This window comes from Podarcis bocagei (assembly GCF_964188305.1).
Source record: "Podarcis bocagei genome assembly, chromosome: 15".
Lineage (NCBI taxonomy): Eukaryota > Metazoa > Chordata > Lepidosauria > Squamata > Lacertidae > Podarcis > Podarcis bocagei.
Window position 1 is genome coordinate 5085986 of NC_138141.1, and position 21045 is coordinate 5107030.

At 42.4% G+C, this 21045-nt stretch overlaps 1 protein-coding gene across 2 annotated transcripts in view; it reads right to left on the reverse strand.

Moving 5' to 3' along the window:
- Positions 1-846, reverse strand: part of ADRA1A (adrenoceptor alpha 1A) — a 57294-nt gene extending 56448 nt beyond the window's left edge. Inside the window, exon 1 of one of the 2 annotated variants that reach the window (XM_081171746.1) lies at positions 694-846. The gene's annotated coding sequence lies outside the window, so the exon portion shown is untranslated. Of the gene's footprint in view, positions 1-441 lie in introns of both variants that reach the window. The other variant, XM_081171745.1, reaches the window with a different exon arrangement.
- Positions 847-21045: the final 20199 nt, after the last annotated feature.

Genomic DNA, 21045 nt, shown 5'->3' on the forward strand with positions numbered 1-21045 from the left:
AAAGAAAGAAAGAAAGAAAGAAAGAAAGAAAGAAAGAAAGAAAGAAAGAAAGAAAGAAAGAAAGAAAGAAAGAAAGAAAAGAGAAGAAAAGAAAAAGCGTATCGAAATGGTAAGTTCTAAGATGAACAAGTTATGAGGTAAAAATTATTGAGGGGGAAATGATGACAAATAATGAACACAGTTTCATTCAAATGGTATAGATGTTTCATAACAAGTGGGGAAAACTGGAGCATTAAGAGATTCCCCCCCCCCCCCATACACATATACAAAATTGGGAGGCGAAAATGCACCAAGTCCCAGCAGAGGTCTAAACCGGTCTAAGCAAGTCTAAATAAACAACAACAGTGCCTATTGGGGGACTAGGAAATTAAAATGAGAAAATCGCGAATGGGTGTAAGGTGGGCAAACCCCAAACGGACAAACAAATCGTGTCAGCATTACCTAGGGGAAAAAGCAGCTGGCAGATGCAATTGGGGAACGCGGGTCTCTAGCTCCGACCACCGTCTCTAAGCTGCTGCCTGCGCTTCCCCTTCAGGCTGAAGGGCTGCAGACCTCCTGTTGCAGAGCGCGCGAGGCAGGAGATGACAGGCAGGCAGACGTCTCCAGCGCACCGTGGGACATTCTGCTCGGAAGCAACGCCAAACCATGCAAGCACTCTCCACCCCCCACCCCCCATGTATTTTGATGACTCACATTTACACTTATTCCCTCTGTCCCAATGGCTGGCCGGGGATGGAGGCCAGCTCCGTGACCCCCCCCCCCTCCCAGCCGAATAATACTCCGCTTTGCACTGTCCAGGAGAAGCAGCAACTTCACGGCTGCTGAGCTGATGCAGCTGGCTGGGTAGGATCCCCTTCGATTTTACCGTAATCTCCCGCCTCTTACCGTATTGCAGCATAGTAAAGAGCACGTTTGACAGTTGTCAACGTCTCTCACTGCTGACTCTCCCTCCCTCTCTTCCCCTTTCCTCCACCTATTAGATGCAAAAGCAACGATAGAATTTGGTTCGTTAGCTGCATCTCGTAAGCACGTAAAATAATATTATAGCAACAATATTTGGGAAATGTTTGTGAGCTGTACATGCACACCGGGCTCGTGTGATACAAAGAAGAAAAGGGAAATGCAGAAAAGGAAAAAAAAGAACGGAGGGGGTGATGTTAGAACTATTGTAAAAAGCTTGGTGTTTTTTTACGCAGAGGAAACTGTCACGATCTTTCTTGCTTTCAGAGGACCTGTTTATCGAGCATTTCCCTTGACTTCTTTGCAGGAAGGTCTGATAATATTGTATGCACCAAGTGCCATCGCACACTTCTCGGCGCATTTTCCTTATCGCAAAAAGTCCAATCTTTCAGGGAAGCGGGTTTATTGTGCAAGGCTTCCCTGTCAGCTGTAATGGAGCAGCCTGAATTCGCTGGCATGTGATTGAACGGTCCTCAAAATATCAGCAGCTTGGAAGGGCCTTTAATTAAAAAACAAAGCGAGATGAATGTGACCTCTCCTACTATCAGCACTGCGGTGCACATTCGCTGGCAAAATGTGTTCAAGCGGCTGTCAACCACACTTGCAATTTGGGGCCAGCCTCTCCCACCTGATTTACCCCAGCAAAGAACTTGCTTGATTGAAGATAATAGGCTTGAAAAGAATTCATTTAAAGAATAAAAGCTTCTTCTCCGAGTAGGAAAACTACTAGTTGAAAAGAAAAGAAAAATCGGGGCAGCTATTCCACCCCCCCCCCATGCGAGTGCTCTGAAGACCATCCATCTGATTCTGCTTATTCTGAGCACCGCATGTTCTCTACTTTTTCACAGTAATGAAAACCCTTATTGATCGATTCCCCTTCAGCTTCTAAAACTCGCACACGCCCTGTCTTGCCTTTTTCTTTCTTTGAACCTGCGCCTGGAAATAAGGCAGCTCCACCAAGCAAGGGAGGCTGAAAAACTCCACTGGAGTCCCACTGGGGACTGGATTTCTGTGCACTCAAAGTGAGGGCTTCGAAATCCTGAAATGACAATGACATGTGAAAAGCTGGCCAACAGAATGTATCAGAGCCACTACATAGAGGGTTTGGCACATGGCACCAGCTGGGGCACACAGCCACCACCAATGCCAGATGTGAGCACATGGCTCAGCTTTAAGATCAGTCCTAAGTTATTTCCTATTTGCACAGGAAAGCACTGCATTAAAAAGAATATTGAAGCACACTGGTGCATCTTGCTAATGCTGGGAGCTTGCTGGGGCAACCCAATCAGAAGGGCAGGGTACAAATAAAAATAAAATAAAATAAAAATAATACAAATTAACTGAAGGAACTGAAAGGCAGGCAAGCTCCAATTCCTAGAAATTCCTAACGCTAAACCAGAATTCAGGAGGCAAAGGAAGCTGAGGACACCCTCTAGTTCTTAGATATCACTTGATGTTGCAGTCATCAAATGATGAATTTGCTTATGGGAATCAGTTTGTATGCTGCCAGTAATGTGGTTCAAGCAGGGAAAAGTAGACATTATATTTCCTGTTCTTAATGCATGAATCCGGTGGTTTTGAGGCAGAGTTTGGTTTGGATGAAAGAAGGCTTATCAAGTGATCCACACACATAGATCCTGAGGAACAGATCTGAACTGGATTTAATTTATAAATCCGCAACACAGAATGGCACATAGGATTAATGTTCTCTGTCTTTGGTTTTTTTGATTGCATCAGTACTGCTTTCTCAGCACCATAGAATAAACTGGAGTCAGGTAGGTAGCTGTGTTGGTCTGACGTAGTCGAAATTAAAAAAATATTAAAAGTTGTTCGAATCCCCACGACAGGGTGAGCTCCTGTTGCTCGGTCCCTGCTCCTGCCAACCTAGCAGTTCGAAAGCACATCAAAGTGCAAGTAGATAAATAGGTACCACAGGAAGGTAAACGGCGTTTCCGAGCGCTGCTCTGGTTCGCCAGAAGCAGCTTAGTCATGCTGGCTACATGACCCGGAAGCTGTACGCCGGCTCCCTTGGCCAGTAAAGCGAGATGAGCGCTGCAACCCCAGAGTTGTCCGCGACTGGACCTAATGGTCAGGGGTCCCTTTATCTTTACTTTAGTAGCACCTTATAGACCAACTGGGACACGGGTGGCGCTGTGTGTTAAACCACAGAGCCTAGGACTTGCTGATCAGAAGGTCGGCGGTTCAAATCCCCGCGACAGGGTGAGCTCCCGTTGCTCGGTCCCTGCTCCTGCCAACCTAGCAGTTCGAAAGCACGTCAAAGTGCAAGTAGATAAATAGGTACCGCTCCAGTGGGAAGGTAAACGGCGTTTCCGTGCGCTGCTCTGGTTCGCCAGAAGCGGCTTAGTCATGCTGGCCACATGACCCGGAAGCTGTCTGAGGACAAACGCCAGCTCCCTCGGCCAATAAAGCGAGATGAGCACCGCAACCCCAGAGTCGGCCACGACTGGACCTAATGGTCAGGGGCCCCTTTACCTTTACCTTATGTTGTAATATTGGATATAGGAACCTAGCAAGCTTCCTAAGCGTCCATTTAGTTCAGCACTGACTAGCAGGGTTCTCCAGGATTTCCGACAGAGGTCTCTCCCATGATGCCAGGAACTGAACCTGAGATCTTCTGCATGTAACCATTGAGCTAAGGCACTTCCCCTGTAAGGTGAGTTGCATTGGTGGAGCTGGAATAGATGACCTGCAAAGTCCTATTCAGGTCCATAACTCTGTGATTCAGTAGCCAAGGACTGAAATGCATAGGTGTAGGATCACCAATCTTTTGGGAATTCTGTATACATTTGCAAACTGGCTGACATTATATGCAACACCCCAAATCAAAGAATGGATGGATAAAATATAGGATTTTGCTAGTACCAAGCAGACAAATTTCTTAAAATATCAAGAAGGAAGAGAGATGCAGGGCATTCTATTATTATTTTTTGTAAAGTTGAAGGCGTGTTGATTACAGTAAAAGATGCCATTTATTACCACACATATGTTTTGAGTTCGCAATGTATTCATGGCTAATTTGGTAGTAAGTAGTAAGCATTGCAGTACACACACTGCATGCCTTTACTAGTTTTAAATGTGCTTTGGGAAATAGTCCTAGACTGATTAGGTGTAGTGGCTTTCTCCTGGCACAATAAGCAATTTCCTATCAATTTCTTGTTCTGTTATCACCTATGTATTAACATTGTCAAATGATGTTGAGTAGTAAATTATGAAAAAAGGGAGAGAAGGCAATCAGCAGCTTTCTCAGAACATGTGGAGGATGTGCTCTCACCAGTGGCGTAGCGTGGGGGGGTGCAGGGGGGGCCGGCCGCACCGGGCGCAAGAGCTGGGGGGGGCACTCGCACTCGCAGCTCTCTGCCCCTACCGGGTTAGGGGGCGCAAATTACTTGCCTTGCCCCGGGTGCTGACAACCCACGCTACGCCACTGGCTCTCACCCCTGTGTCCCTGTCCCCACTGGCCAGGGTGTGCATCCTGGAGTTTTCCAAGTGGTTGGGAACCTGCACAATTGAGATTCCCAATGATCCAGAGGATTCGAGTTGTGTTTGGCTGGGTGTGTGAGGATTCCCCCTTTGGACCTTCCCACTCAGTGGATAAGGGTCTGGGGTGGGGTTGCTGGCGATGGGGATGTTGTGGGAAGGCTATCTTATCACCTGCAGATAAGCCCACTGGGTGTTAATGTAGAAGTGGCTTCTTCTTATGAGGGTGTTTTGCAAGAGAGACATTTTTACATGCAGCTGCAGAGTAATATGTAGTTATGCCCTGAGTCATTTGGAGGAAGGGTTAGTTACGAAGGAGCTCAAGAAAAAAATGAGTCTTCAGCACTGTCGCAGTTTTGATTTTTTTTTTTTTAGCAAACCACACAAATCTAAGATCTTTTCTTCTTCTTCTTCTTCTTCTTCTTCTTCTTCTTCTTCTTCTTCTTCTTCTTCTTCTTCTTCTTCTTCTTCTTCTTTTCTCTCTCTCTCTCTCTCTCTCTCTCTCTCTCTCTCTCTCTCTCTCTCTGAAAGATATTTGAGACCTTGTCCTGAATACTGAGCATGCTATATAACAAAATCCAGACAAATAAGGACTAGTTGAAGGAAGGTTTTTCTTTTTTCTGCAAACCTTCTGCACAAAAATTTCCTATAAGGGTCAAAAGCCTAGACGATGTTTTTGCTCAAATGCTTTGAAATGTAGCAAGTGATGATGTCCCACATTGCGTGGATTGGGAGAATCTCTGGGTTTCATGTCCATAGTATGCAGTTTGTAGCAAATGTTACATTTGAGTGGATAGAAAGCAAGACAAGCACTTGATACAATCATCTATAATAGTTGATGGAAATATTTCTGCCAACCTCCAGGCGTAAACTAGGCCATCACATGTCACTGTGGAAGTTTCCTTGGTTTCTTGAGTGACTGCCATTACAGACCACTACTCAATTGTAGAGATGGACTTTCACATATGTGCACCAACGAGTAATCTCTGTGTTATTCTGTAATTTATTTTTTTAAGAAAGCGCATTAAAATCCACATACAAACATTTCTAAATGAATTTTCTCTCAAAAGATGCATTTCTATACGTGTTTTCTCTCAAAAATAACTACTTCGGTTGAAATGTCATATTTAAGGAATATACAGTAAAGGTATCATTGGCTCCTAGCCACCACGACTGTGTTCTGCATTCACTGTCAGCGGCAGTTGCAGGAATCACAAGTGCTTTTGTGCTCTGTGTTCCGTTTGTGGGAATCCCATAGGCATCTTGGTTGGTCACCATGAGAACAAGATGCTGGAATTTATTTTAAGCATTTATATACTGTACAACTTAATATTTTAAAAATCTAAGCTGTGTGGGCGATTAGCCTGGGTGGACCAATGGCCTGATCCAGTAGGCTCTTCTTAGGTTCTTATATCCTTGGGATGCTATTCTAAGTTGGGAAGGCATGGGAAACTGAAGTCACTAAATCTTCCTGATGTCATGCACTGTTGGTCTCATGCCAACTTCATATATATATATATATATATATTTGCTTTCGTAGATTTTCACGGGTACAGGAATGCAGGTTTTGGTGTCTTCGGGTGTCTTCCCGTGTAAGAGTTGGGGTGTCTAGGCGACGTTTCGACGAGGTCTCACTCGTCATCTTCAGGCTTCTGAAGATGACGAGTGAGACCTCGTCGAAACGTCGCCTAGACACCCCAACTCTTACACGGGAAGACACCCGAAGATACCAAAACCTGCATTCCTGTACCCGTGAAAATCTACGAAAGTGAAGATGACGAGTGAGACCTCGTCGAAACGTCGCCTAGACACCCCAACTCTTACACGGGAAGACACCCGAAGATACCAAAACCTGCATTCCTGTACCCGTGAAAATCTACGAAAGCAAATATCTCACCTCTACGGGGAGGAAACCTTCCAGCTGACAAGAATGAAGATGACGAGTGAGACCTCGTCGAAACGTCGCCTAGACACCCCAACTCTTACACGGGAAGACACCCGAAGATACCAAAACCTGCATTCCTGTACCCGTGAAAATCTACGAAAGCAAATATATATATATATATATATATCGTTGCCTGCCACCAATGTTACACCCCGGTCTCCACAGTGGTGTCAGATTCCAAGGATTCCAGGCATGCTTACCCTGTGTTTCCTTTTGGAAATGAGGCACAGAGGAGACTGTGGTGTCTGTATGATATGTGGTTTATTTACACATATATACAACCTGAGTCTATTTGGGAGGGGTTCACAGCATTAGCACTCCAAGAGAGTGTTGCTTCTCCCAAAGGCCTTGCCTCCAGCTCTTCTATTTCTCCGTCACCTACTCCTCACTCTAACCTTTGGCTTTAACTGCGGAGTAAGAGGGGCCCACCCCTTTGGTGCCTCACACAGGTCCTAGTCTGACACTATAACCACTACACCACACTGACTGGGCACTGCTACAAGAGTGTGACTGCAAGACTTCATCTGAGCCTCAGGAACTACCATGGAGCCAGCCCTGATGTTTTCTAATAGAGGAGTGATCCTTTAGGTGCAGAGTACATTTGTTTAATCAGTGAGTAACCACAGCTAGCCTTTCAGCCCCTGTGATTACTGGGCAAAGTTCCTGACAGGCCAAGAGCACATGGTTTCCTGGCAGGTACACTTGCCCCATCATCTCTCTTTTGAGAACTTAATTAATGTGCAGGCAGGCATCCGCCCCCAATGTCATCCTCATCCTGCATGCAGCTGGGTCCAGGAGAAAGGAAAGGGGACCCCCTGCAGTGGGAACTCCATGGGAGGGGCCACCAGTGTCCGCCTGCACAGCAGGTTGCGGGGGGGGAGTGTGGGAAGTCGAAGGGGAGGCTAAGAGTCATTCCTGGCTCCTTTGTCCTTACATGGTATTGCTGAGATCTTATTTTTTCTTTCTTTTTCTTTTTCAGCATCATTAGGCTCAAAGGAACTGCTGAGTGCTCTCTGTTAAGTAATTACTTCATTTCATAGAGATTAATGACACTTGCAATGTTTCACTGACAAACACAGGTATGGGAAGGGAGCTCCAGGGAAGATAGCAATTATCAAAAGGGAGGAGGAATTGTGCTTTGGAAACGTGAGTGTGGCAGCGTTGCCAAAGCATCCGTGTTCCCATACGCATGCAAGAATTGAAAGGCCTTTTTGTTCTCTCTGATGCAGATGTATGGGAATTCAGTGCTGTCCAGTAAACAGCTTGATCCAAACCCAAGATCCACCAGGAGGAGTGAGTTTGGAATAGAGGGTGCTTGGGCTGAGCCAGCTAAAGTGCTGGTTTCAGTCGAAGGAACACTGATGTAACTCCTGCATCCTGGCTGAGTCAGTGATTAGCCAGCTCAAATGAAGCCTGAACAGACACAGGTGTAAAGCTGTTTTAAAGGTTTGTTTCCAATTTGTCTGGCTGGGGCTAGTTCAGCTGGGAGTAGCCCTGTGCCTGAATGAGCTTGGAACAGGAGGAAGTTACATAGCCATGATTTGTTGTTGTTGTTTAGTCCTTTAGTCATGCCCGACTCTTCGTGACCCCATGGACCAGAGCACGCCAGGCACTCCTGTCTTCCATTGCCTCCCGCAGTTTGGTCAAACTCATGCTGGTAGCTTCTGTTGTTCCCTTCTCCTTGTGCCCTCCATCTTTCCCAACATCATGGTCTTTTCCAGGGAGTCTTCTCTTCTCATGAGGTGGCCAAAGTATTGGAGCCTCAGCTTCAGGATCTGTCCTTCCAGTGAGCACTCAGGGCTGATTTCCTTAAGAATGGAGAGGTTTGTTCTTCTTGCAGTCCATGGGACTCTCAAGAGTCTCCTCCAGCACCAGAATTCAAAAGCATCCATTCTTTGGCGATCAGCCTTCACATAAATTATGGTCAGCAAGATTAAAGCAGGAGAAGAATGCAGAGTAGGGGCAGGAAACCTTTATTAGCCTGAGGGCCACATTCACTTCTCAGTGCCTTTTTGGAGGCCACATGTTCATGGTTGGTGGTACCAGAGGCAACTGTAGGCAGAGCAATGAATACGAATATTAGCCACTGTGCAGCAGGCCACTTTCTATACACCTTTTCTCTAGTCTCTGGAGGGTGGACATAAATACTTCTCTGTCTTGATTTACAATCACAGCTGGAAAATAAGGGGTTTCCCCCCTCACACACTTTCCATTTATTGTGGTATAATTGTTGTTCTCTCCCACCACAGATTTATTGGCATGCTACTACACTATGACATCATTATTTAGCTAATATTTCAGAATAATGTATTAAGGGATCCCATTTTTTTATTCCACTGCAAAAATAATAACTTCAATGAAAGATAAGAATGAATTCTCAATATTTTCATTGTGTGGGATGTGTACAAACATCATCCCAGTTTCTGCGTGGTGGGGATGGTTTGTGAGACATCTGTTTTGTGCCACTTCCCTCTGACTTGTGGTAGCTGTCAGTTTGTGAACTTAGTTCAGATGAGAGATATGGAAGATGGAAATGATGGTACTGAGTCTTAGTCCTGCCCATGACAGCAATAATTAGCTGCAGACAAAATTTCTTCACAGTAACCAGATTTTCCAGGCAGACACAAGGTTAGAATTCCAGAATACTAGGCATTAATTTTTTTTATTAAAAAATCCCCCAAAGAAAGAACAGTGTGAAAGGGCTGTGCCCATGCTCATAGTTGTGCGTGCTCATAATTGCAACATTTATTGGCTGGAGGAACATGAGGGTACGTAAAGCACCACATAGCCTGTGATTTCAATTTTTATTTTGACTTACTGATAACTCACTGATTTTTCTTTAAACCACAGAACATCAAATATCCTCCTTGATTTTAAACTGGTAGAGAAGTGGCCACAGAAAGACAAATATACCTTATAGCAGAGCTGAGCCTTCAGCATTGCAATTATTGGAAGTATCCCTAATTTGAAGAACTGTTGGCAGATTTTCTGCTGCTCACAATAAGCAAACATATCCAGCTTTCCTTAGTGGGGAAAAAATGCATTACTAGTGCAATCCCTCCAGTATAAATTATGCTGAGTAATCACAGACAACTCAGCTCAACTAGGCCCTGAAGGGATGTGTAGCTATATCAGCATGTAGCAAACTTGCTTGTGTGTTGACCCTCAGATCACAAAGGCATACACATAATGGCGGAGTGGGAAGCAGAAGTCAGGATGCAGGATGGCAGTCAGAGAAGAAAGAGCAGAGCCTTAAAGCTATGTCCCCCCAATGGAAACAACACATCGGTTCAGACCTACCTATGGCAAGAGTGTTCTTTCCATCACCTAGACCAGTGGTTCTCAAACATTACCTGCCATAGACCACTTGAAAATTTCTGAGGGTCTTAGTAGACCTCATAATGATTTTTTTGCCTGTTTCATCAATTGTAACTTCATAGAATGTTGTAATGCAATATGTAAAGCAAAATTAAAAATTAAATTAAAAAACCCCAAAAAACCCAATGGAAACAACACAGCCAGTTTGTTAAATTGCACTGAAGATGCATGAGGACAGCTTTCTTTTTCTGGGAAAGATTTCTCCTGATTTTAGCTGCAGATCATTCTTGCAAAAGGCTATTCTTTCAATTTGAGACTAATACTTACCTTTTGCCATCCTTGTGGCCTCAAGGTTCATCTTTCTAGAACTTTGTGGCTTTGCTCCACCCAATATTTCTATCACCAGACAATATACAGCTATTGTCTTGTCTTCCCTTTAAAGCTTTCATCTCCCTCTTGTGTCTAAATAGCAACTTTGGGCTGCCTATTTTTCTAAACTGTTGAAGGCACGTCAATAAATAGACAGATCACTTTTCATCCAAAGAGGTGCACTGACCATTTAAATTCTTTTTTAAAAAAATGCAAGCTCAAAACTCAATTTTGCCAACACTACCTTTAGGGGAACAGCTCTGTGTCAGCAACATTACACTATATAGTATTTAAAAAGGAGACATGAAATGTTGTGCAGCATGGCCAATTTATCGAAGTTTGTCAAGAAATATGGTTTCCCATTAGTTGCTGACTATATATCTTGTTTAAACTCCTTTAAAGCAGAAAAGTCCCAAAGAAATAGCTGTGTGAGCCACTACTTTTCAATAAGAAGCCCACTTGCTAACCAGCTTTGGTGCACAGTTTCTGCTTGTACTTTGGGTCTGTGCCCTAAAGAATTTGAAACGCTGTTTCAGGGTTGACCTTTATCAAAAGAAAAATTACCATTGTCGTACTTCTGACAGCAGCTTCTTTAAAGGCATGAGGTGGCTCTTATAGAGATGTGAGAGAAATTAAATTCAGTTCACATTTAAAGGTAAACCTACCTCATCCACACTTTCCACAACAAGAACCAAAGCAAAGCCATCTATTGAAATTCGCACTGCTCCGAGTTTTTCAGTGCAGTTCCTCAGTCAAGTAACGTGTACAAAAATGCACGTGGTTGGGTAATGTGTCCATAAAAGTGTATATATAGATGAAAATAACATACAGAGATGCACTATAATAGTGAAAACTGATTTGCAAACATGGTGTATATTAGGAAAAATTGCATACAAATTTGTGTTTGGTAAGAGAAATTCACACTAAAATACTGGTTAATTTTCAATGGGATTTTTTATTAAATCACAAATCAATACAGAAATGTGGGGAAGTATATATTATGTTGGAAAAATGCGAAACTTTCAAGTTGCTGCATTTCCCCTCTTTATTTTATTTCAAGCCATCCTCCAAAGGTGCTTCTGTTCACCCTCAACCCAACATCTGCTAAGCTGGACGCTGGACACAGAATTGGCTGTTGCCTATCCTCACTTGAACATGCCAATCTGAGCACTACAACAAGCCAAATGATTGCATGGCATAAATGAAAATATCCTTGTGAAAAGGGGAGGGAACTGTGCAAGGGAATGTGTGGGGTGGGGAGAGGGAAGGGATCAGAAGAGGCAGAATCATTTTATTCTAAGAAAGGCCAAAACCCTAATAAACGATAAATAAATAAACAAACCCAAGTTTGAAGCTTGATTGAATCCAGATAATCAGTCTCTTCCAAGAGTCCCTTGAATCAAACCACTCTTTTGCCCAGGAAAGAAGTCTTAGTGGCCAGTTGATATTTCCTAAAATTATCTGGATCTGTGTGTTCAGCACTGGCCACACAGCTCTCTCCTTCAAAGGCAGCTAATACTGCCCTATTTTGAAGGAAAACATTTAGAGTATGAACCCCTGAACCCAGCCAGACAACTAGGGATTTGCTGGAAAATCCCAAAGAAACATTTCTTGGTATATTTGCAAGGGTGATGTATGTGAAAGGGGGTGATAAATAAGCCCACCAAGTACAGGTGCTGAAGAAATGAACCTTTGCTGCCAATTCTTGTAGTAGACCAGTATAAAGTAATCAGCACATAAGCGGCACACAAAACGCTACCAAACCATTCTACGTCCTAAATTTTATATTAATCCAAAAATTGAGAGAGTTATGTACAAGATCTACTACAGAAGCCACAAACAGAAAACTCATTCAAATTGTGTCCAAAAGGAGGATTCAGTCTTTAAAGTTCCTTTAGCCAGACTCCTGTAGATATCAACAAAGGTACCGTAAATTTGATCAAACAAAGTGTTGGCGATGTTGCGCTCAAGAGTTAGATATCAACGAGGATAAGTTTGATTTGTTTTGCCCATAAAGCTTAGTAAATGAAGAAATGCTTAAGTCAAGAAAGAACTTAGCATATGAAGTTGAATGTATGTAAATACACCAAAATCTTGAGGGAGAATTTCCTGAAGAAAGAAATTAAATATTGTAGCTTAATCTAAGAAGAAATGTAACATATGGACTTGAATGTTTATAAATATATCAAAACCGTGAGGGAGAATTTACTGAAGAAGCCTGAGACTCTGGCGAAACAGGTGACAAACGCAGGCACCCTGTCTAACGCTTGTGCATAACATCGCCAACACTTCGTTTGATCAAGCTTACCTTTGTTGATATCTACAGGAGCCTGGCTAAAGGAACTTTAAAGACTGAATCTTCCTTTTGGACACAATTTGAATGAGTTTTCTGTTTGTGGCTTCTGTAGTAGATCTTGTACTTAGCTCTCTCAATTTTTCGATTATTAATATAAGATTTGGGACCTAGAATGGTTTGATAGTGTTTTGTGTGCCGGAAAAAATACTTCCGGGTTTGCCGTGTTCGCATCCTGAAGTTTACATAACCAGAGGGTTATGTAACGCAAGGTACTATTGTACTGAGAAGGTATACGGACAGCTTCCTATGTTCCAGGGCCATATCTCCCCACAATGCTTCTGAGGAAGTGAGCATCCCTTCCCAGATACATCTTGCTGCCCTAACAATTCAGCCGGAAAGATGCTTCCGCAGAGGCACTGTGAGATGACATGCCCCTGGATTGGAGAAGTGCTTCCGTTGGTGCTTTCTTTCTGTTAAAAGGAAGGAAGAGGAAAATTAGGAGGACAAATAGCAGGAGATTAAAGAGAAATAGTGGTGGTGATAGTAGTGTTGGTAGGAGAAAGAGAAGCCACTGGCGTGAACTTCTGCAAAAGGAAGGGGTGCACCCAACTACTATGGTTGTATTCATTCACTTAAATGGCTCTGCTCAGAATAAGACTAACATTGGATATGACCCAAAGTCACCTACTCCCTGAAGTTCAGAGTGAACATTGAAATAGTTTAGATGGATAGTGCCTGCAATGGTGAAAAGGACAATTCAGCTCTGTACTAGTCAATCCGTTTCAGCTTGATATTATAGGACAGAAAATTGAACCTACAATAAGTAGATTATACATGTCCAAGAACCTCGCCTATGTCTGTGGACCTCAAGAAGCATAAGAACAAAAGAGGAACATGTTAGATCAGACCAGTGGCCCATGTAGTCCACCATCATGTCCTCACAGTGGCTAACCAGATGCCTCATTAGGAAACCCACAAGAGGGAACCTAACACAATAGCACTCTCCCACTGCCACTTCCTGCAAGCTGGATTTGATAGCAGCAGACTGAGTCCCTGGTTCAAATTTTACCTGAACCATAAGCTCACTAGTTTCTCCATCTTCAATATCAGGATAATAATAATATTGGCCTATTTAGACGAATGGTCATAGCTCAGTGGTCAAGCATAAGCTTTGTATGCAGAAGGTTCCAGTTCCAAACCCTTTCATCTCCAGGTATAACTGGGAATGTCCTCCATCTGAAACCTGGGGGAGCTAACACAAGACTATGTAAACAATACTGAGTTAGATAAACCAATGGTCAGAGTCAGTATAAGACACCTTCATATGTCTGAAATGGTTGCTGGAAGGATTGCAAATACAAAGTGCTTTAAACACTTTATGGAAAGAGACAATAATTAATCTGGTCCCAAACGGAAGAATCAAATGTCACAATTTTTTAAAAAGCCAAACTGTGTGTGAGTGAAGTTCTGACCTCTATTTAATCTATCATTCTAATATAAGAAGTCCTTAGTTAAAGATATTGGTGCAATGGAGGACATTATGACATTTCAGCTATGTATAATTCTCTCTGTGTGTGTGTGTGTTTAATGTGGTATTTGATTAATCCTTTCGGGGCTGGATGACTCATTGCCTCTTTCCACAAATAACCCTTTGCAAAACCCCTTTTGATTTAATGACAGCATTTGGAATGACAGTAGGGAACAGAAATGGAAGAAATGTCTGACTGTCAGAATTTTAACAAACACCACCAAGTTGTCTTAACTGTGGGATATTCAATGAAATCAACTATTGTGAAAAATTCTACTTCCCTTTCCTTTGGTTTCTGTAAGGCAGCCAGGATTCATTGGCCTGTAGATCAGCAATAGCCGACATGATGTCTTCCAGATGTTAGACTACAACTCCTATCAGGCTCAGCTGGCATGACTAATGGTCCAGGATGACAGGAGTCAACCAGATCTGCTCGGCTCCATGTCAACTGCGTCTGCTGTAGATACTGCAGACTTAAACAGGCTTGATAACGTTTATTTAGAAAATTTCTTAATTGCTTTGTATTCAAAAGAACCTCAAAGTAATGTACAAAACAGAAATCAATGCAATATGGTATACTGATAATTAGATAAAATCCTGCTAAAATAGCATTTTACTGCTCCAAAATTAACAGGCAGGATTATCCTTCTGGGAGGAGCTGGTGGAATAAAATTGTCTTCAGTGCGCACCAACATCCCCTGTGGGTTCCCTTTACCCATGAACTCCTGGGAACTGTAGCGTGGTGAGGCGGGGGGGGGGGTAGGAATCTATTGCACAGTTTCCACCACAATTCCCAAAACAAAGCAATTCAGTGGCTTTTGGAAACTGTGAGATAACAGCTTCTCTCGAGACATGACAGGAACCAACAACAGTTGCAGGAATAAATGATACAATGCTATATATATGGACTGAAAAACATCATGGAAAAAATGGTCACACACAGGAAAGTATAAGGATTATAGCTAAAGTTCCTCACTTGAAACTTTATATATTACCTATTATACCAACACAAATTGAAATCACAAGATTGTAGCTGTTATATAAGGGATTATTAAATCTGAATGGAATGGAAATTATTAAAATTTTGGAATGCAGAAAAAATGTAGAAGAATGAACTCAACAAGTCTAGCATGCGAGGGGGCCAGTTTAATTAAATAATTTGACATTTGAATAATTGGCATTAATAGTTGTATTAATTGGATTAAAAGGTATTGTTATAATGAGCTTATTATTGCACCGATATTGGAAAATCAATTTTATATATTAAATTGTGTGTGTATGTGTGTGACTCACTAGACTTATCATTTCTAAAGTTTCAACTCCCTTCTCAGTGTTTCTAGAAGTTAAATCTCTTGGTTGAAATTGGATTTGTGGTCTCCAGTGCCAAAGCATGCACATGAACACAGTAGCTGAGGTCTGCTTTGAATGGTTGATAATCGTACTGTAAGACACTTGTGTGCCCCCTCGCCCCGCTTAAGAATATCTTTATCCCAAAGAAAAAAACATTAGGTTCAGTCGTGGCTGACTCTGGGGTTGCGCCGCTCATCTCGCTTTATTGGCTGAGGGAGCCGGCGTACAGCTTCCGAGTCCTGTGGCCAGCATGACTAAGCTGCTTCTGGTGAACCAGAGCAGAGCAGGAAACACCGTTTACCTTCCCGCCGGAGCGGTGCCTATTTCTCTACTTGCACTTTGACGTGCTTCCGAACTGCAAGGTTGGCAGGAGCAGGGACCGAGCAACAGGAGCTCACCCCGTCGCGAGGATTAGAACTGCTGACCTTCCGATCAGCAAGTCCTAGGCTCTGTGGTTTAACCCACAGCGCCTACAAAAAACAAAAACATGTTACTGAGTTTTAAACAGCATCTGGAAGAGCAGAGCTTTCTGCAATATAAAAGAGCTGCCTGATGGACTGTGGGGCAGCTCTTACACATTAATTGTCAACCTTAAGGTCTAGCATTAACTGCACCACTGGATACACAGTTCAGTCTCCAAACAGAGCTCTATGGATGACATTTCTCTTGTAAACAAAGTTCAGACTGGATAATGAGGGATTTCAGGGCTGTGAGAAGTTTAGTAGGTATGCTTGCATCAGCAAGCAGCTCTTTCGATTGCTGTGAGCACAATTTGGGTGAAGCCCACAGCCCACCTTGAGCCAGCCTCTCCTCCATCCCAGTTGTTTTCCATAAGCACTTGCTGCTGCCTCGCCATTCTCAATTCTCTCCTATGGGCATCAATGAGAAGCACAACACAATTCTAAGCACATGTACACGGCAGTTAAGTCCCAATTATTTCAGTGAGGCTTACTTCCACTGAGCTGCAAATTTAGCATCTTTAGGACTGCACCCTTAAACATTGGTAGTCTTGGCTGCACTGGGCCTTTGTTCCTTGCTGTTCTATAGCAAATTCAAAGCACAGGTGCACAATATTGCATATTCCACACAAAACATATTCCAAACTCTCAGAGTTGTAGGCTGGGTCCCCCCCCCCCACTCAATTCTGTTTAAATTTTAAAAAACAAATCTCTTACTTTCTTCCACTGATTTTCTGTAATTGCTTTGCATAGAAAGGGAACTCTATTCATATCTGCATCGAAGACTTTTAAACTACAGGGGCTCAGATATGAATTTTAGCTAATCCTTAAAAGCAAATCATTGCAACCTCCACTTCGTGTTATGGGATTTTTAGTGACCCATTTCTCTTATTTTTCTCACCGTGCTCCTCTTACATTATGCATTTTGTTTATTTTAAAATCTGGCTCCTTGCTTCTTCTAATCTTGCCCAGACTGATTCTTTTCTTTCTCTGTGCCAAACCTTGTATGAAGAGAACACTTTAATAATTACACATGATTATTTCATGACAAACAAAAAACAAAACATGGTGTTCCAACTGAGCGGCATTTGAATGCTGCTCTTAAAATACCAGCATGGAGAGGAAATGCTCATTAAATTCACAAAGGCAACATATTTTGACATGTAAAGAGCTTTGGTGTTAACATTGTAAAGTGTTTTTCCAGTTGCATTTCAGATAATTTTCCTCAAGAGACTTACAAAGTGAAAATATTTCTACTACATCACACAAATAGTTGTAGATTTTAGGCAATGGCCCTGATCTGTAGGAGTGTAAAGAGGCAATTACGGTACTTGCTCAACTTGACTTCAGCTACTTGTGAAATTCCCCCCAGTGCTGCAATCTCTAAGATCACTCACCTGAGAGTAAGTCCAACACAGTTCAGTGTAAGAGTGCTATTAAGACCAGTTGCAATTCAGTATGTTTGGGGTTTTGGTAGTAATCTATTGTGCTGTTGTTAGAGAATGAGGAGAAATTCAGTTCAGTCCACATTTAAAGGGGAACCTACCTACTTTTCACTCTTGCAAATTTATGCAAAGTGAAACAAAGTCTTTTAAATTTGCACTTCTCCAAATTCTGCAGTGAAGTCCTCCAGCCAAGTAACGTGTAAAAAAAACACCCATGTGCCAGGGTAAGGTGTGCATAGAAATGCATCTATTGTGAAAATAAATACCAAAATGCATTACATTAAATGAAATTGCTTGCAACAAGATATATGTTAGATGAAATTGCATACAAAAAATGTGCATTTTAGGAGAAATTCACACTAAAATTCTGAATTTCTTTTAAGGACTTTAGAAAAAGAAAGCAAACTGATGTGGAAATGTGGAGAACTGAACTAAAGAATTTTAAAAAGGAGAAACTGAGAGAAACCAAAATTTCCTAGCTGAGATAGGGAAGTGGACTTCTTGGAGAAATTCAGTCTAGGTTGTTCATGCATCCATACATGTAGCTGCATCCCACTTGCTACTGCAAACTTTCCAAATTATTATTTAATGACTGTGAGTAGAATTGTGACTCACACTCATGCCAAATGATTTTACTGACATTCAACATGAGTACCGGAATCTATGAATAGCAGGAGAAGAAAACAGCACAACAATGTGAATTAACCTTGTAAAAGCGAGTTAGAGAGTTTGAAGAGCAAATGAAACGCAGTTAGGCAATCAGGGGTAGTCTCTTAGACAATATTTGATTCAACTATGTATTATTGCTCTTATCAAGGACTAAGGCGTACCAATGCACTTCCTAGAATTGTCATCCATTTTTCAAACTTGATTTAGAATGCAATGAACATTTTCCAGAAGAGGTCTGCAATCAGTTACTAGCTATAAAACTGCCAGATCAGGACTGGGTTCCAAATCCATTCGTGACAGATATTTTTAGCAACATAAAACACTTCAATGAATACAAACGCCTTTCAGTACACCGGGAGTTGGTTAAGTGGACCTGATTTGAAGTACAGTACAGTATCTTGGTTTGGATCAAACATCCTTGATGTTTCCCCCCAAGGGAAGACTCAGTGGTAGCAGAGGTGTCAGGTTCAACCCCTGGAATTGGCAGGTAGGGCTGGGAAAGCTCCAGTCTGAAATCTGTTGGGAAACAGTGTAGACCAGAGATAGGAAACTTGTGGCCCACCAGACGTTTTTGATTTCCATCATCCATGCTGGCTGGGGCTAATGGGAATTGGAGTCTAACAACACTTGGAGGACAACAGGTTCCCCATTCTTGGGGTAGGCCTCTCTATCTGGCCCCCAGGGGTCTCCCCTTCCAACCCAGCCACACACCCTCTCCCCAGGCCCCAGCCCTCACCAGCCCCACTTCATTTGTTGTCTGCCTGGAAGGAGATGGTGACTCTTACTTGCCAGGGTGGATGTCAGAGAGGGGTGTGTGTAGCCTCCTGTACAAAGGGAAATTTTGCATTCCTTGCTCTCTGCCCTCTTTTGCCTCTGATCCTGTTCACTACGCCTGGAGCCCTCAGAAGGCTGCAGAGAAAACATACCCTCTAAATGTCCCAATTTTCCAGGGACAGTACCAGAATTATGAAAGCCATCCCAGAATTAGAACTGTATCACCAAGCAATTCTGGAGACCCATTAATGAAAACAACTGTCCAAATTGGACTGCTTTGGAATATTCCTATGTAGCACCTTTAGAAAGATGGGCGGCACCTGGGTCTAAATAAATTAATACTCAGGATGCTATTGAAACAATAACATTAGTTCGAACGATATGGCACCACATATCCAAAAAATATAAATTTGACCTTTTCTCCCACAACAAAATGCCTTTGTGGGGAAATCCATTTTTAAAAATCAGGAAAGAAATGGTTGTATGGAAGAGGTGGATGAATTTGGGTATTTTAACATTAGATCAGCTGATAAACAAAGAGGATGAATTTTATACATATTCTGTCTTAAGAGACAAATACAGATTACTTACAAATGCTCAATGGCAATATCTCCAGATAAAACACTTGCTAACCACCACCTAAGGGATGCTGGTGGCGCTGTGGGTTAAACCACAGAGGCTTGGGCTTGCCGATCAGAAGGTCGGTGGTTCAAATCCCCGCGATGGGGTTAACTCCCGTTGCTTGGTCCCTGCTCCTGCCAACCTAGCAGTTTGAAAGCATGTCAAAGTGCAAGTAGATAAATAGGTACCGTTCCGGCGGGAAGGTAAACAGCATTTCCGTGCGCTGCTCTGGTTCGCCAGAAGCGGCTTAGTCATGCTGGCCACATGATGCAGAAGCTGTGCGCCGGCTCCCTCAGCCAATAAAGCGAGATGAGCGCCGCAACCGCAGAGTCGGTCACGACTGGACCTAATGGTCAGGGGTCCCTTTACCCTTTTTAACCACCATCTATGGACCAGCAGCTTGTACAGCCTCAGAGACCCCAGAGCTATTCAAGCAGTTGATTAATTCTTACGCAACAAAAAAATTGGCCATCAGCATATATAATTCTTTCTTACTAGCAAACCAATTTGATATACAGGTATTGAGGGAGGAATGGAATAAAGAATTAGAGATCTCAATTTCGACCACACAGTGGGAAACTTTTAAGTGCTATAACAAGGGTGTCTCTGGATCTTAAATTGAGCCTCATACAACAACAAAAATATTTTAAATATACTGGACCCCATTATGTTTGTTTTAAAAAGGGCTATCTAAGGTATCTAACTGTTGGAGATGCAATAGGGATAATGCTTCTCTAAAACACGATTTTTCATTGTCCTATATTGAAAGGTTTTTGGCAGAAGGTTACTGAAACTTTCAACAGAACTATACCGAACAACCTTCCATTTACAGAGCAAAATATCCTTTTGAATTATATGCCCAGCAAATGGAATCTTACAAAAGGACAATATGAGTGGACTCTCCGTGCCCTGACCATGACAAAAAGACTGGTGAATTGGAAAAATAAAAATGTGGCTCCCTACTATGATTGGACTGAATGCAATGTAAGTGCAAGTAATAGATAGGATATTTTTAATTTAAAAACAAAACCTTTCTAACATTTTATTTGACTACCAAGTCAACATTTCGGGGAAGGTATGTAGTGAAACATATTTTCTTGCAAGGTAACTGAAGTCTATGCAGGGCAGTAAAACTGACTCTCAACAACTTCCATATCGAAAGCATGTGATGTCTCTGCTGAAATGACGGGCTGTTTATAACTGCTGGAGAATGTCATAAAAGGGGAAGACTCAGTACTTTTTTCTAAAAAAATGCTTAGGGGTACTCTCATTTCGACTCAAGAAAATCACCATTTTATAGTTCAAATTGGGAAAAATGAATACAATAAATGGACAAAAGTACAAAGATTCACAAAATATTTAGGGGTATGTGTACCCCTGCGCCCCCCCCCAAAAAGCACTGGGAAGGGCTATTCATCACTTTTCCGTGTTTCTTTACAACTTCAGACAGTTTTGCGTCAAAGAAAGTGCCTTTACAAAGCTGTGTGGATTCACTTATTCTGCCAGTTAGGAAAGTGGCTGATTTATTTACAGTGGTACCTCGGATTAAGAACTTAATTCATTCTGGAGGTCTGTTCTTAACCTGAAACTGTTCTTAACCTGAGGTACCACTTTAGCTAATGGGGCCTCCCACTGCTGCTGTGTGATTTCTGTTCCCTTCTTGAAGCAAAGTTCTTAACCCGAGGTACTATTTCTGGGTTAGCGGAGTCTGTAACCTGAAGTGTCTGTAACCTGAAGTGTCTGTAACCTGAGGTACCACTGTACAGTGAATTGTGCTGTCAGACTCTAGTTTATTGGGCCAACTTGTGGCACTT